We start from the raw sequence: 15672 nt of genomic DNA, 5'->3' as shown, positions 1-15672 counted from the left end.
TCTGCGTCATGCGATGAAATTCACCCGGAAATCAATCACCAATTTAATCACCGTGGAAGTCTCCTTAATAATTACAATGGAACGTAGTTATGCTTTCAGGCCCACACTAACGATGTCGTCAAACAAGAACCACATTACATAAAACACTACGGCTTCTCCTGCGATATATATTTTTCCTCTCAACCAGTTTCGGCCTTCTCAAAATGGCACAAGGCTCCTTGGCATGAATTTGGGAATATTTTGTACACAGGGTGAGATTGCGCTATCGTACTGTTGATAGTCGCTAATCTGTCATTTAATTAAGCTCAAATATTGATGATTTCAGACGATTATAATCGCACATTTTCGTCCAATTCTAATTATATAATTCCCTTAAGCCGGGGAAGAGCGTCTTCTTTTTTGAGTGCTGTCTGATACCGTCATTATTCCACACAAATCTATGATATCATCAATTTTCTCCTCACAGTAAATACTCAAGCACACCATTACCTGAGGTCGTCATGTTGCTAAGTATACGAGACGTTGTTCGTCCTAATAAGTCCATATTGTAGAACTGTTTACAAGCATTCAACATCATAAATCATTCTTAATCTTATAGAACCGAGAGGGTTGGCTTTAGAGAATTTGTCTATTAATCCGGAAGACTTTGGTCTTCGTGCTTCTCCCTACAGAGAAAGTGGTTGGTCACAACACTCGAATTATGTACTCTGTTTTGTATAAATAATTCAAAAATATAGCCTGAAAATCTGGATAAACAGCAGCTATCTAAACTGTCACGTCCGATATGCTATTGAGAGTGTTGAACGAGTTTGTGTATCGGATTGATATCGCTCTAGTGACTGAAGGGTTATGTTAACATTTGTGAACTTGTTTACAAGTGGAAAAAAAAAATTTTTAAATACTCTTCATAATGGCCGTTTTACACGGGGCACGTCTTCACGCAGGTTAGCACTGGAAGAATGTGTTCAAATTGCGAGAAAGCAAATTCGGAATTTGAGCAGGGGCTATTTTTCTGTGTCTCATCCATGCATTCTCGCATGCGTTCTGGCAATTCACCGCTTTAAATGACGAAATTTTGATTTCGTTATGGCGTGCCCCGTGTAAAACGGCCATAGGTAATGATGAATAACACAAGGTTCTATAATTTATCTCTGATTAGATACAAATTTTTACAGTTGTGGTTAGGGATGTGCGAGAACTCGAAAATTCGAGTCGAGTAGTTGGTACTTGACTCTAGTAATTCGAGTAGCGTTACAAATGTCGAGTCGAGTAGTTTCGGTTACAGAGCAGTCGAGTGTCGAGAAAGTTCAGAAATCTGCCGACAAAAGGCGCTATCATGAAACATTATTACAATGATGCAAATGCTTTTACTCAGGGCTTTTTCCGGTAGTTTGGATGCATATATAAAAATTAAATCGACCATATATTACTAGAATTTATTCATTTCAATGGTGCTTATGGAACTTTTCACGATACGTTCATTTTCATTCATCTCCTAATACTGACACAATTACCATCAACATTCGTCATTACCTTTTCCTTTTTATACCAAGCTAAGCAGAGAGTATGAGGGTTCAAGGCGAACCCTTCAGGGATATAACACACCGGGGCCGAGAACAAAGCCCATGCCTTTTACGCCCGATCACCCGGGGAGGGGCTGGAGAGAAGGGGAAAAGGAAAGAGGCGCCGCCGCGATAGGAGCCCGACGACGCCTCTGGGGAAGGATAGGAGATGAAGGAACGGGACGGGGAAAACACCTCAACGCTATAGGAGCGAAGAGGGCCCTACTGTAAGCGATACCAAGCAAAGCCATCAATGTTCTAACGACTGTGGAGGATCATTCTATGACGAAGAATGATCCAACGATTATATCGTTAGATACCAAGCTAAGCATTCAGAAAAGAAAATTCAGAAAGGGATTTGAAACTGATAATAAGTTGTGGCATATATATTATCATATTGCCAGATCCAGAAATGGCCAAACTCGACTCGACTCGATACTCGCGAGTATTTTACAACTCGACTCGAGATCAATAAGCTCTACTCGCACATCCCTAGCAGTGGTATTCTATTTTAATCGCCATGTACTAAATAGGGTGGTTTCCTATTTTTTTAGTTGCATAAATCGAAAGATGCCTTGGAGTACGTATTCCTGGAGTACGTATTTCACGCTTTTTCGATTTTTAAATGACAATATCTATTTTTCGCGATTAAATGAAAAGTGAAACTTTTCAAGCCCGCGAAAATACGACGGCTAAGTATGAATGCTGGAAAAAGCCCGTGGGACGTATTTCACGTTCCAGCTGCCTCCGTGTTAGACCTCCTTGATGCGAGGCTATGAGCGCCATCACGATGCAGGCTGCTAGCAGGTAGCAGAGTACCGTGCTTGCATATAGCGCTTAGTTTAAATAAGGATTATTAAAACCCTATCAAAGGAAGGAAACTTTCCGACCATAGGCAATTTTAATAGATGATTATTGAGAGATGTTACCCTGAGCTTTGTGCCTCGTGCATGCATTGGTAATCTCAGACGATGTAAAACTCCTGACTACTCGTATAGAATCTAGGTCCCTGTGACGTCACGTGGAGTGGCATTGCATGGGCGCCAATCTGGCCTCTATCAAATGAGGATAAAATTGACCATTGCCATTCGTCTAAACCGGTATTTCTAAAACCAAATAATTTGTATATTATGAATACACTAATGGTGGGTAACGGATCGCAATCAATGCCTTTCGTTTCCTTTGATGAAGGAAAATACCCAATTGTTAGTGGTAAAGAGTTAATACATCAGGGAATGACATCGGTCGCCCTCTTAAGGTTTCTCAATTGTCGCCGCGTGGCATTCAAATCCTGCTCGTTTCCTTGGATGCGACTGACTGTCCGCCGCGCCGGCTGCTCCCCTCGTGTCGTCATCGGAAAAAGCGAGAAGCGAGTCAAGGGCGCGCGGAATCGACTCCGCGCCTCCGGCCGAGACGACACTCTCAATCGATACATCTCGCCGGTAATCGAATTCACTCATGCGTCCACACCATATCACCACCCCATTCCCTTAGATTTTAATCGCCCAGCATCCAAGAGAAATTCTCACGCGAAATCTGAGTATACGGATGCTCAATATGAATGCTAACTAAAATGAAAATTCACCCCTTTAATTGTCATTTATTTTTTATTCATTTATTATATTGCTATTCATCATATCCTTGTAATTTGAAGCAGGGGCGCAGCTAGGAATTAAGTCTAGGGGGGTTTTAGGCGCAACTATACCTGGGGGGTGTGGTATACCCGCCAGGATAAGCGAGCGGTGCGGGGGCCCTCCCCTAGAAATGTTTTATGATAAATGGTTCAAAATGGTGAGTTTTATGTCTTTCTGAGGGAAATTTTATTAATATTTACACTCTTCTATTAGTATATTAATCAAATGAAGTAAAATGGATTAAACTTAAAAGTTTCTCTGAGCTCTGTGGGGGTTTTATCCCCCAAAACCCTCCCTCGCTGTGCCACTGTTTTAAAGAGCCCTTTTTCGGGAGTGATATCGTAGAACAGCATGGTGAAAATGCACTCAAATATACGTATTGTCCACAGGCGGATATAGGAGGTGTGGTACGGGGGCACGCGCCTCCCCCTTACGCTTGAAAAATAGACAAGATAGGGTTATGATTACGTTCGTTTTATTTTGTCTATTACGGAACCTCAATTATTTGATATTTATAACTTTAGTGGAGGGTTGTTCAACTGTTTGGATGTGTAATACGCGATCCACAGCTTTGCATTCTCTCTCGCATATTTGAAATCATTATCCTGTTGAAATATACATTTGTTTCTCAGTCTCATTTTCTCAGCATTAGCTTAAACATTTTGCTTTAGTATTCAAATGTACATCTTGTGGTTCATGATCCCTTCCACAAAGTGCAAATTACCCACTCCGGACGAGCCCATTCATCCCCCACACCATTGCAGAACCAACCAATATTTCACTAATACTTTTAAGTTCTTGGGATCAAGATCGGTATTTCTCTCATGCCATACCATTTGATGAACATCGAAGCAGAATATGTTGCACTTGCTTTCGCTTGTGAAATTCACGCGATCCCTCACCTCTAGAGGCTCAGATAGATGTTCCCGCACGAAATCTACCTGCCTCTTGCGATTGATCATGCTGATTCACGGCTTCCTCCTTGTTACTCGGCCGTGGTGACCGTTTTGCTTAAACACATTCCAGACGGTACTCGCAGATACGTAAACACCACACTCCTCTAAGTCAGCAGTTAACTTGGGAGCGCTTGTTTTTGGGTCCTTCTTGATCTCTCGCACGATGAATCAGTTGTAATTGTCAGTCAATTGCCATGGGCGTCCGCTTCGGCCGTTTTACACAGGGCACGTACTTGCACAATCTGACGTGTGTACGAAGGCGCAGTCAAAATTGCGTCGTGTAAAGCGGTGAATTGCATGAACACATGCTAGAATGCGTGGACGTGAGATGGCAAAATATTCCCTGTTCTAATTTCGTTCGTGAATTCGCGCATTTCCATGCCTGGTGTAAAACGGCCTTCAGTACAGTATTGGTCTTCCTGAACCGATGCACTTATTGTTAGTCGCACACAGTTGACAGGTCGTCCGACAAGTCCAGCTATTTGATTTAGTGACTTGCATTGATTATAGTGTCAGATAATGAGCTTTCTTTTAGTTTTAGACGTCTCAGTTGCCTTTCGTCCCACAAGTGTCAACACTTCAGGTGGCTGTTCGGTCAAAGGTGCGTCTCGCCTCGCTATAGGCAAGGGGAACCATATGCACCCACATCTGGACAGCAAGGACACCCTCAGGCTCCCACAAACGCATGTAAATCGACGTACAACGTGTGTCCGAATACTTGTGCATATTCGTCTATTGGACTCAATTAGACCATAGTAATATCAAATTCTCGTTCTTTCAATTTGTAAGCATTTACCGGAAGAGTAAATAATAATACTACATTCATGTCGAGTCCGAGGAACAAGCGTAAAAGAGTCAAAAGGGTAGTAGTGGTTGGAAACAAGTATTGTTAGAATACTTTTTGCACACATTGTATATGCACATCATTTGCATACAACCATGCTAATCTTTCAGCCTAGCTGGTCAACCTAGCCTCAGCGCTGTTTCCCCATGCGATCCGGCCGGACGTCTTCGCTTGCCTACTCATCGACCCCAACACTCACACTACTCCCTACAACTGCGAATCCCTTTCTCACCGCCCACCCTCCGACGACACCACTTCGCCCGCCCGTCCCTCTTCAGAGAGCGCCCACTACCCTCCCCCCAGGGGGAAACACATAGAGGGAGCCGGGCGAATGGATACTCTCTCCAGTGGGAGAAATGCGAGGCCCATTCCGCGTGTCTCCCGAGACCTGCATATCCATCACGCCTCGAATATCTCTCCTCCTCCGCTGGAATGCATGCATCTTCGCTCGCCCTCGCCCGAAAATTCCGAACGGGGTTCTCTCCAGAACGTACCGAATCCTTGCATACGGATTCTGGAGCACTTTGGCAAAGCATTGTTCTCGCTCTTTGGAAAAGTCTAGCGGAAGAATTTATGAAGGAGAAATGGATACTTCTGGGCCTTTCCACGTCGACTCGATGAAAAAATTTACGTTCAAGCCCACCCTATCCGATTGCATTCAAAGTTGTTGGGAAAATTTTTTGAGCCGTCGTAAAAGTCAACAAATGTTATTTTTTCATCTCTTTCAAAGATCCTTTTGACCAACTTTGAAATCAATTGGATAAAGCCGAGAAGAGTGGGCCGACCCTATCCGATTGCTTTCGAAGTTGACATATAGAACCCTTGCAAGATATGAAAAAATGACATTGTTGATTTTTACTATGACTCGAAAAAGTTTCCCAATAAATATGGTGGTGCCACTTATTCTCTCAGAAAAAAATTTTAATTTACTTATTTACGCATACCAGTTAATTCCAAGAACTTGAAGATCGAAATAGTTTACAATTCTAAATTTATATTCCACAAAATTGCTAGGATTTGGTTACTCTGATAGAATGATTAACTCTGATATTAATGGTATCGTGCGACCCACTAATTTTCTTTATCAGCTCACAACACGTGTTTCGATTGCCTTGCAATCGTCATTAGGTACCTGATGATTGCGAGGATATCGTGATAGAAGAAATATCGTGGAACAGCATATCGAAAGAGAAATATATCATACTGCCCACTTATTATATCTTACCGCTCACAACAATTTTTGCCGCCTTGCAATCTACATCAGGTATATGATGTTTAGATACCTGATAGGTTTAGGCAAATTTAAAAGTGATCGGAGAGGCTTGCACTGAGCTGTGCGGGGAAATGAGATGGAATCGCACGACTGAAGAATCCATGTAGACCTTCCAGAAATTCCATTATTCTTAGGTAGAACAGCCAAGGAATTCAGTCCGCAAAGGGCATAAAGTAGATTGTATACACCCTAACGAATGGATTACAACCGGAATTAGGTGAAAGCAGTTCGCTCTAACAGTAGAATTCTGCAGAAAAAAAATCACCTAGTAAACGGGTAACTGCGGTAGGCAGTCTAACAAAGTTTAAGTATTGACTAGAAAAAAGGATTACATTATTTGTAGGTAACTTCTTAGAATGCTGAAAAGATTTTCCAAGAATTGAACATAAAAAATTGCTAGTCAAATTTTGTATGTTGTGCTATGGAACCAATGCTGATTATAAAACAGCAATCATAACTGAACCAAGAATATAATATGTCTTAGATCACGAAAGAAGTGCAGGAAAAAGCTTAAAGGAACTTGGAAACTAACAAAATGAATTTGAGAAAAATTGAGGATGTCAAGGCTGAGGACATGAAATGTTGAAGGCGGCGATTAACGACGCAATCGAAAGAGATTCATAAGAACGCTTCCGAAAATTATGACGATATCATACAAACTGGTCACGTGGAAAGAAACATTCTTTGCAAGGCACATGAATCCATACACAAGCGTAAAGATTTTTCAAATCGAAACAATTAAATAAGTGGTTTGTAGAAAAAAATACGTGATTTTTCTACATATTATTCCTAAGAACAATGCGCTTATCAAGCTATCACCATTTATTGATCAAAAGTTATTAAAAATGAGGAGGAAGATGATGAAAACGAAGAGGAGGAAGATGAACAAGGACCAAAATCTGCGTGATGAATGCTTGATAATATTCCGAAGGACTAGGCGGATCACGTTCATTAAAAATGCAAACTTCAGTTTGATGATTTTATGACAAAAAGGAGAGCTCTCAAGAACAATCGTTCTACATGGCGACCAAAAGCTGACAAGCTCCTTACGGCAAAGGAACGCGTGGGGCAGTAACACAATTTGACTTACTCATTACAAAAGAATAACGAATCACCTTTGGTGAGAATTCAAAATGGATTACAAAGACTTCAAACACATCACAATACATGAAATACCACAGTAAATTTAGCCTTAGGCATAAATTGAATGGCGACCCAGTCTTATTACAGTCTTTATTACATTACACTACCTGTACTCCATGCTGCATTCAATGCAAATCTAAAAACGCGTCACCGGTAAAAATCAGCTATTAATTTTACGGTCAGCCATGTTAAATGAAACGGCTAGGAAAGGAATTCATATTGAGTTCAAACGAGATGAAGAAAAAATGCGATCCAGGGCATTAATTTTTTCCAAAGAGATGAAAAACTTGCAAAAAAAAAAGAAACAGTTCCTCCGAGTTCTCCCGAAATCTTTCTGAGAATGGCAAGAATAAGAATCCACTCCAAAGAGATGGATTTTTATTTTACGAATAAAAAATTCATATTTTGTGTCTCCATGTAGAGGAAATGAATCTGCTCGAAAGCAAAGACGCATGATTCTTTCAGTAAGCTGTAAATCGAATGATAACTCTAAAATTTGTTCCTAAAAACTACTACAAAATTTACTTTCAAGCAATTTTGAAATATAGAAGTACTTTTATACTTTAAATAAGAATTCCGAATGCATTTTATTAGCATTAGCCAATTAGGGAGATATTTTTATTCGATAATTCCCAATTTTTCATTGCACATAGGGAATAAAAAATAAAAGTGAGAGGAAGGATTTAGCCGTATGACCACCACGATAAACATTTTAACTGCTTGGGAGGAACAAGGCGCCTGGAAAAAAGTGACATCGCTTGCAATGAATGCACATTAGAAACTTTATTTTTTTAAACTTAAAATTGATAGACTTAAAAAAGAGAGAGTAAAAAAATACTAACACAACGACATCTCATTGAGAGGCCAATTTCTGAAAAAGCAAGCATAGTGAACAAACTGGTAATAAGAGTAAAAATTCCAGGAATAATTACAACAGATAAGGGATGCATGGGTGATCATGACTGAAATTCAAGCCTAGATCGATACGAAACATGGAATTTATTGCAAACGGAAGGAAGTTCGAAAAAAAATAGGGAAGATTTAATAATTGATAGCAAAGCGAATGATTACATATACGATGAGTTACGTCTAACTGAGACTCAGTAAAAAAAAACATCAGTTGCTCAAAAATGTCGAATTTCATTCAAAATCAATGCATGTACAGTAAGTTTAGAATAGGAATAACAATAATTGAAACAATAATAAGCGTATTTCATTGCTAATATGCTATTTTTAATGAGATATTTGGGGAAAACCGTCAAATCATGCTTCACTAAGTGAGAGGTATTTATTCACTACAAGAATGTACTATTACACGGATATTTTATTCCATTTGAATTTATAACCGAATCAATTCCACCTTAATACATGGTAAAATATTCGATGAAAAATGAAACATAACACAATGAAAAATATGCGGTATGAATAGCGTTAGGTTCGTAGCATGTATGAGCTTTTTGGCGTTCATCCAATTGAAAATTTCTCGCAACAATAACAATAACGGCCGAGTTTTCATCGCATTGAGGAAATGACAAATTGGAGCTTATAACCGCAATCTTCTCATTGAAACTCGACGGTAGTTGTGAACGAAGAACCCATAATCACACGAGAACCATTCGGATATTTCAGGAATGCGATGTTGCACCAAAAATACTGCTCCTGCTCTCACAAATCAAAGAATGAAAAGCGAGTATCGCATTCATAATTCGACTGACTCATGAAAGGTAGGAGAGATACTGAAGAAACCTTTTTCGAGGAACAATTCAATAAACATAAGCGTTGCATCCTCTCCATTCAAATCACGCGGCAAAAACCTTGATTTCATAAAAGCTTTATGAGGCTCTACAAATTCATTTTTAGACATTGATGTAGTCCAGGGAACTCCAAAGTCTTCAATATACGGGCCACATTATATATTTCCCACAGTTACGACGGCCGAAGGAATAAAAATATTAATAACAAAACAAATCAGTGCAAGTAGTTCAATTTCCTCAAACATTAAAGTATAAGAATTAAAATATACCTTGTTGGAAAAATCAGGGTAAAGTGAATAGATTCCTGCCTTTCGCTTTTTGCAATGAAATGAGTGTGACGAATGATGCTGTCGTTTTGCCTTCAAATTTTTATTAAAATCAGTATCCAGATTAGATGAGCCAGTTGTAAATAAACACACGCGGATTTGTTTGGCGGACCAGATGAAATTATCGATACCCCTCCACTGCTTAATCGCGCAACGATCTCCCACCGAATCAAATCCGCTCATAAAGTAGCCCTAGTAGTACTAGATTAGAGGATTTGATTCGGAGGGCGATTGTCGAGCGTTTGTGCAGTGGAGGTATCGTTATCAGCCGGGCCGGGATGTGGTCCGCGGGCCATAGTTCGGAGACCGCTGATGTAGGCTTCCGCGGTGGGATTGAAATGGCGCATAAAGGTTTCCGGGTTTCCTCCGCGTCCATTTACTTTCGTGACGACCAAGCAAGCGTCTACAGGTTTGAAGTTCAAGTCTGAAGACGCGTGCTGCAACGACGGCAAAACTGTCGTCATTAAGTCTAGTCGACGCGGAGGACAACCCGGAAACCTTAATGCACACATTGTTTTTTCTTACTGAATCCCATTTTAATCTTGACGACCACCTGAAGACGCCTTCTACAACGCCGGCGAAATGATCGCAACGAAAATGAATCGACGCGGTGAACAACTAGAAAATCGTGCTGCGAATTTTTAGCTGATTGTATCCCATTATATTTTTGAGGACCAAACTCCAACTTAGAAGGATGAGAGTACCTGAATGGTAATAAAAATAATAAGTCGTCTTTTTTGGGCGAGATTGGTACTAGTAGAGGTCCCATATCCCATTTGAACAAGGGGTCTTCAGCCTTTTAAAACGCCAAAAATCGATTTCACATCGTCCGGAGGGTCACAATGTTACAAGTAGCTTTACCACCACATCAATAAACTTAAAAAAACATAATTTAAAATAGCAATAATCTTCATTGGTTAAAAAGTTCAATCAATCAATGCGATTTTCGACATTTTATTTTTGGCAAGTGTGTCGATATATATTTCATATTGTGGGGCGCGATATATTATATTTTCTTGGGCGTCTAGGGGCCGCAAGAAATTAGCCGGCGCGGTGGGCCGCGAGTTGAAGACCCTTGATATAGACAATAGATAAAATGGCATGGAGGATTTTGGAGAAGGTGAGATGGACCAAGGAGAATAAATGCTCCTACGTTCCTCGATACGCTGAGAGTGGAAAGTGCTTGATGAAATAAAAAGGAGGCGGAAGGTATATATGGAGCGTGCGCTGAAGGGCGAGGGTAGATAACGCAGGGCAAATGGGACAAGGGTTGGAAAAGAACTGGGTTTATAGATATGACCAAAGGGAGGCTGGCAAAGTGGTATATCGAAATAAAGAGAAACGTATAAACTCCAATTCAAGGCCGTACTGAGTGAAGGCCATAGAAAATACGTACAAGAACACACTGGGTTGCTAAGCGGTGACCAACAGCCGAGGCTAAAATTTAGCGAAAAAAATACTCTTTGATGCAAAAATTTAGCAATTCAAAAAATTTGGATTTATAAACAAACTTCGGTATTAGAAACTATGCAAAGAATTTACACCACCTATTTTTCCTATTTAACTACGCAACCTCGTAGGTTCTTAGCTAAAGAATTAAAGTTCAATGAAATGTATGTATACGTTATTGTAACATCGATTTCTTAGCCACAATAAACATTCTGGTATTCCTTAGTCAGCATTAATTTTTAGGTAAATAATAATTTCAATAGAAATAAGAAAACATGTAAACAAAGGCTACCATCAGAACCAGACAGCCAGATTAATCAAACTGACGTGTGCGGGGATTTATCATTTTATTTCATCTTCGTCGCATGCCCGGAAGCCCATGTAACCAATCTGGTTCCTATTTTAATTCTTGAGGTGAAGGACTGGCCGTTGACTACCATGCTAAACTATCTTAAACGTAATATCAATCTTAAGGCCGCATTTTTCGTTATAATTTTGTATTTTTCGTATTTCGTAATGATCTAAATACATGGACTGATTGCATTGTCTGTACAGTAAATTCTCCAAACATTGCTATGACGACAATAATGATTTTATGTGGAGTGAGAAGTGACGTTGTTTACACATTATGATGAAATCGACTTATCCGAGCTTTCACGTAAAAATTAATAAATACGTTACTTATATGTATTTAGTTACATTTCGTAAAATTTTATAAACAATTAAAAAGGAATCCATGGATCTCAAAATCAAGCGATTTTAAGAATTAAAAGTCAACTATATTTTAGAAAATTACGAGACATAGTCGAGATATTTTACATCCTCATTGACATCGGCATTTTAACCTACATTATGTCTGGGCTTAAATGCCTGTTTGCACGACATACCAACACGTACGTACGAGTTAATGCCTGATTGCATTGCACAAAACATGTACAAATTTTGAATCAGATAAGAACAGGTTCTATTTTTTATCCACACATTTGGACATTAATTGGTACGAGCTGAGAGGCATTAGCTTGTGTACGAATGTACCGTGTAAACAGGCCTTAAGAATTAACAATACGGAAATCCCAAAACATAGAGAGTTTTAGTTCAACGCCCGCAGTCAGATGAATATTTCACAATTATCTAATAAATTATGGCAAGCCCTACTTGGGCATAACCTCAGCGTAAGTGAGTACACTGACCTGCGGAGTCCCTCGTGTTCCTTACGACGCGAAACGGTAAAGCAACGAATGCGAGGAATCTTTTAACAGTGAGACCTCTTAGAATCAATTCCCTAGACTCATCTCCTTGCATCTCATGAACGAAACATAAGTCCCGGTTCTCGGCGCTGTTCCTCGTAACTCATTCATATTTAAGAATTACGTCCGAAATTTGCAATTCTGTGTCCACGAAAAATTGGTCTCGCTCTGACTTGCGGACGCCAAACTGAGTATGCCCCCCTTTGCGAACACAAGACTTTTTTATTTACCGAATACATAAAATAAAAGTGGGCATAACAGAAAAAAAATTCTTCTCTCTCAGGACAGAATCTTGTAAGTTATGAGCGCTCTCGCAAAGTTTGAAGCAGGTATTTTTATTTCCCAAAAAATTACTAAGCAAATGAAATTAAAGCAAGGGGCAAATAAAAGCGTGGAATTAATGGCGGGTATTCCATTGACATTAATACATTCAAATAAATAAAACAATTACATAATTAATAATAATAAGCAGAGCATCCAATGAAAAGATCGATGCAAATTTTCACAAAAACTTGTAAAACGTAATAAATGGTAAGTTAGTTACCGAATTGGAATGAAAAATTGAAAGTAAAGAAAGCGTAAAATAAGGAATTCATGTGATCGTGTAAAACTCAGTAACTTGTTGGAACTAGCCAGTTACTGAAGAAAATTCCATAAATGTAGTAATTCGGCTGAGATAAATCATAAAAACATTCATGAAGATTAGAAAAAACTTCGACGTGATTGCAAAAAGCTTGCAAGCGGAAACTACTGACTTCATTTTTTTTAATAAAGGAGGAAATTAAAAGGATTTTTGTTGTCACTTTCTATTATGATGGATTCCCAAAACAGAGATTAAACGAGGGAAAAATGTCGATGATATGATAGTCAATCACCCAACGGATAAGAACCTAGTGAAACGCACTAAATCACTGAGAAGCTAGCGTGTTAACCGAAAAAGGAGAATGATTTCGAATCACACACCTGAGTCGAAAGTTTCAAACGCCTCCGAAAATGTGCGTCCCATGACCTTACACAACCTCCCGGCCTTGTCAGTGCCATCACGACGAACACGCGAGAGGAAGCGGCCAATGAAAGAGATGCCCCCGGCATAATGAGGCGGCCCGAAACGCTTCACTCGCTCGCTCAAAAGCCTTTAATTCGCGTAGGCAGAGCTCGCCGTCGACAAATATTGACCCCTTGCAGATATCAGCGGCCTCGCCGCCGCCAAGACGCGACTGCCGGCGAGCGCACGCCCCCGAGCGCGAATTTGCGAAAAGCGCAATCGTTTGCGGAGAGAGAGCGAGCAATTTCACACCGAAGAACATTTGCAGGAGTCGAGGATACGTGCAATTTAATGAGAGCATAAACAAGACTTACCCACCGAAAGCTCCTTATCAGTTGTCGAAGGGATAAAGGCTCCGGAAGTGGGGAAGACGTGAATGAAAGACTTCCGCTCTTGTGCAAAGAATTCCCACCGCAATTCCGAACGACGAAATCGCCGCTGTGGACTGGATGACTTCAGAAAATACGCCCACGAGAAGTCTTCACTTTGTTGATTGCTGGTAAGGGACACTGCTGACGTTTCTACTGCCTTCAGCCGGCTTTCTTCACCTTCCAGCAGCCGATGTCACGATATCTATAGGCAGATTCTAGGCGTGAATTGGTGCTTCATAAAAAACAACCCTAGTGAAGTTGTCACGCCGTGAACTGTTTCTGTAGTCAACCACAGACGTTTCGGCAACCTCCAGAGAATCTTCTTCCGTTCCCAACAATTGATGGCACAAGAACTATTAGAGGCTGGGGTACAGGCTGTGCCTCAGAGATTCTCGTAGGGAACGTTCAGACTTAAAAGAGTCACTGAAAGAATAATATATCCAGGAGAAACGGGTGGTCGCAGGTGGAACTTCCGAGCGATATCTTCAGCGGCGCACTTCGACCGAAATTTACGACGGTTTTCACCCCGTTTTACCGCAGAAAAAACCGATCAAGGGACGGAGTCCTCCCGTACCTCTTCTGGAAACAGTTTAAGGTGAAAGAATGCTTTATTCCTTTACTGTTCGTGGACTGCTTCTGTGATCCATTTACAACGTTTACACTGCTTTCTGCCAATTATCATCCACTCACAACAACCGATGCCACAAGAAATAGAGAAAGAAACTAGATGCCGCCGATCTAGAATGTTTTTTTGCAAAAAAACAATCAGGGAGCCTTGCCTTGTGAAATACTTCCGTGATGCACGATTAACGTTTTCAAAACAATATAGCAGTCTCCACCTCCAGTAATTTTTCATTACACAATCAATCACAAACGGAATGCAGCTGCCGACTTAGTGGACTGGTCACTTGCAGGAAAAATTTCTTCAGGTCTTCACGTAAATTGCTTTTGTGATCCACCATCGAAGTTTCTACAGTCTTCGGCGGAAGGACAATGGGGAGACGTACTCCCGAAGGGATTGCCGTGGTGAGGAACAGGGATCCTGCAATTCCGTGTGGACAAGCGACCGAAGCAGCGTGCCTCTTCAAGCGGTAGGTCCGTCGAGGAGCGAGACCCAGAAGACATTCACACACTTAGCTTGGCCGTGACGGGAGAGGACGCGCCCGCGCGCGTGACAATATCGGATGGCGGGAAGAAAGGAAAGGGCATAATGCGTGAAGGAGCCAGCGAGACACACGCACTCGAAGGAAAAGATGATGGCGAGACAGACAGAGAGAGGCTATTATCACGCACAAGCCGGGGGTTAGCTCATCCTCTGGCGTCGGCGGTTCACCCCCGTTCCTCCGACCACCGCCTCCTGTCGTCCCGCCTCGTCGACTGACTAGTGCAGCGAAACGACACACGGCAGAACATCATTTCACGCCCACAGCGAATGCGTTCGTGTGTATACCTTCCAGTCCCTTTCGTTTGCGGTCGCTATTACCACCGCGGTCGCCTTCCGTCCCCGCTGGCTCCAAGCATGGCACAGTCGGAACGCTTAGAACACGGGAGGAAGAGATGCCACGAGAATATGGCGCTCGTGCTGGTTGTGGTCGCGGTTGAATTCTTCCTCGTGTGCCGGCCCAGAAAGGACCACTATAGGGACTACCCGCTTGGGGAAGAAGCGATGAGGGTCCTACACAACCCACCCCTCCCTATAAACCCTCCCCCATGTAACCCGAATTCCGACACCTCCCCCATCCCCCCCGCCTCGTCGGACGCAAAGGGTCCCCACACCCTTTGTACCGGAGTGGAAAGGGGAATGGAGGGGTTTGAGGGGAGGGCGCGCATGCTCTATGGCCTTCCTCCGAGGCAATGTGTTACGTAACACTGTGGTGTGAGGGGAAGGGAGACAAGAGGAGGATGAGAGAGGAGGGGGGACAATGATAATGGGATGGAAAAGGAGGAGGGGGGACGGAGGGGAAAAGAGCAAATAGCTCACACATATATACAATGGGCCTTGCACGGGGGTAAACTGGTGGACCCGTGTTTCGGATCACAGCATCATCACGAACGATTCATCGCCAAT

At 41.5% G+C, this 15672-nt stretch overlaps 1 protein-coding gene across 3 annotated transcripts in view; it reads right to left on the bottom strand.

Moving 5' to 3' along the window:
* The window catches only part of LOC124161133 (carbohydrate sulfotransferase 11-like), a 73184-nt gene extending 57920 nt beyond the window's left edge, over positions 1-15264 (bottom strand). For 2 of the 3 annotated variants that reach the window (XM_046537362.1, XM_046537364.1), the window contains exon 1: positions 13548-15264. The gene's annotated coding sequence lies outside the window, so the exon portion shown is untranslated. The remainder of the gene's footprint in view (positions 1-13547) is intronic. The other variant, XM_046537363.1, reaches the window with a different exon arrangement.
* Positions 15265-15672: the final 408 nt, after the last annotated feature.

The sequence above is a fragment of the Ischnura elegans genome, chromosome 6 (genome assembly GCF_921293095.1).
Source record: "Ischnura elegans chromosome 6, ioIscEleg1.1, whole genome shotgun sequence".
In the NCBI taxonomy this organism is placed as follows: Eukaryota; Metazoa; Arthropoda; class Insecta; order Odonata; family Coenagrionidae; genus Ischnura; species Ischnura elegans.
This window is presented reverse-complemented; position numbering and strand designations above follow the sequence as displayed.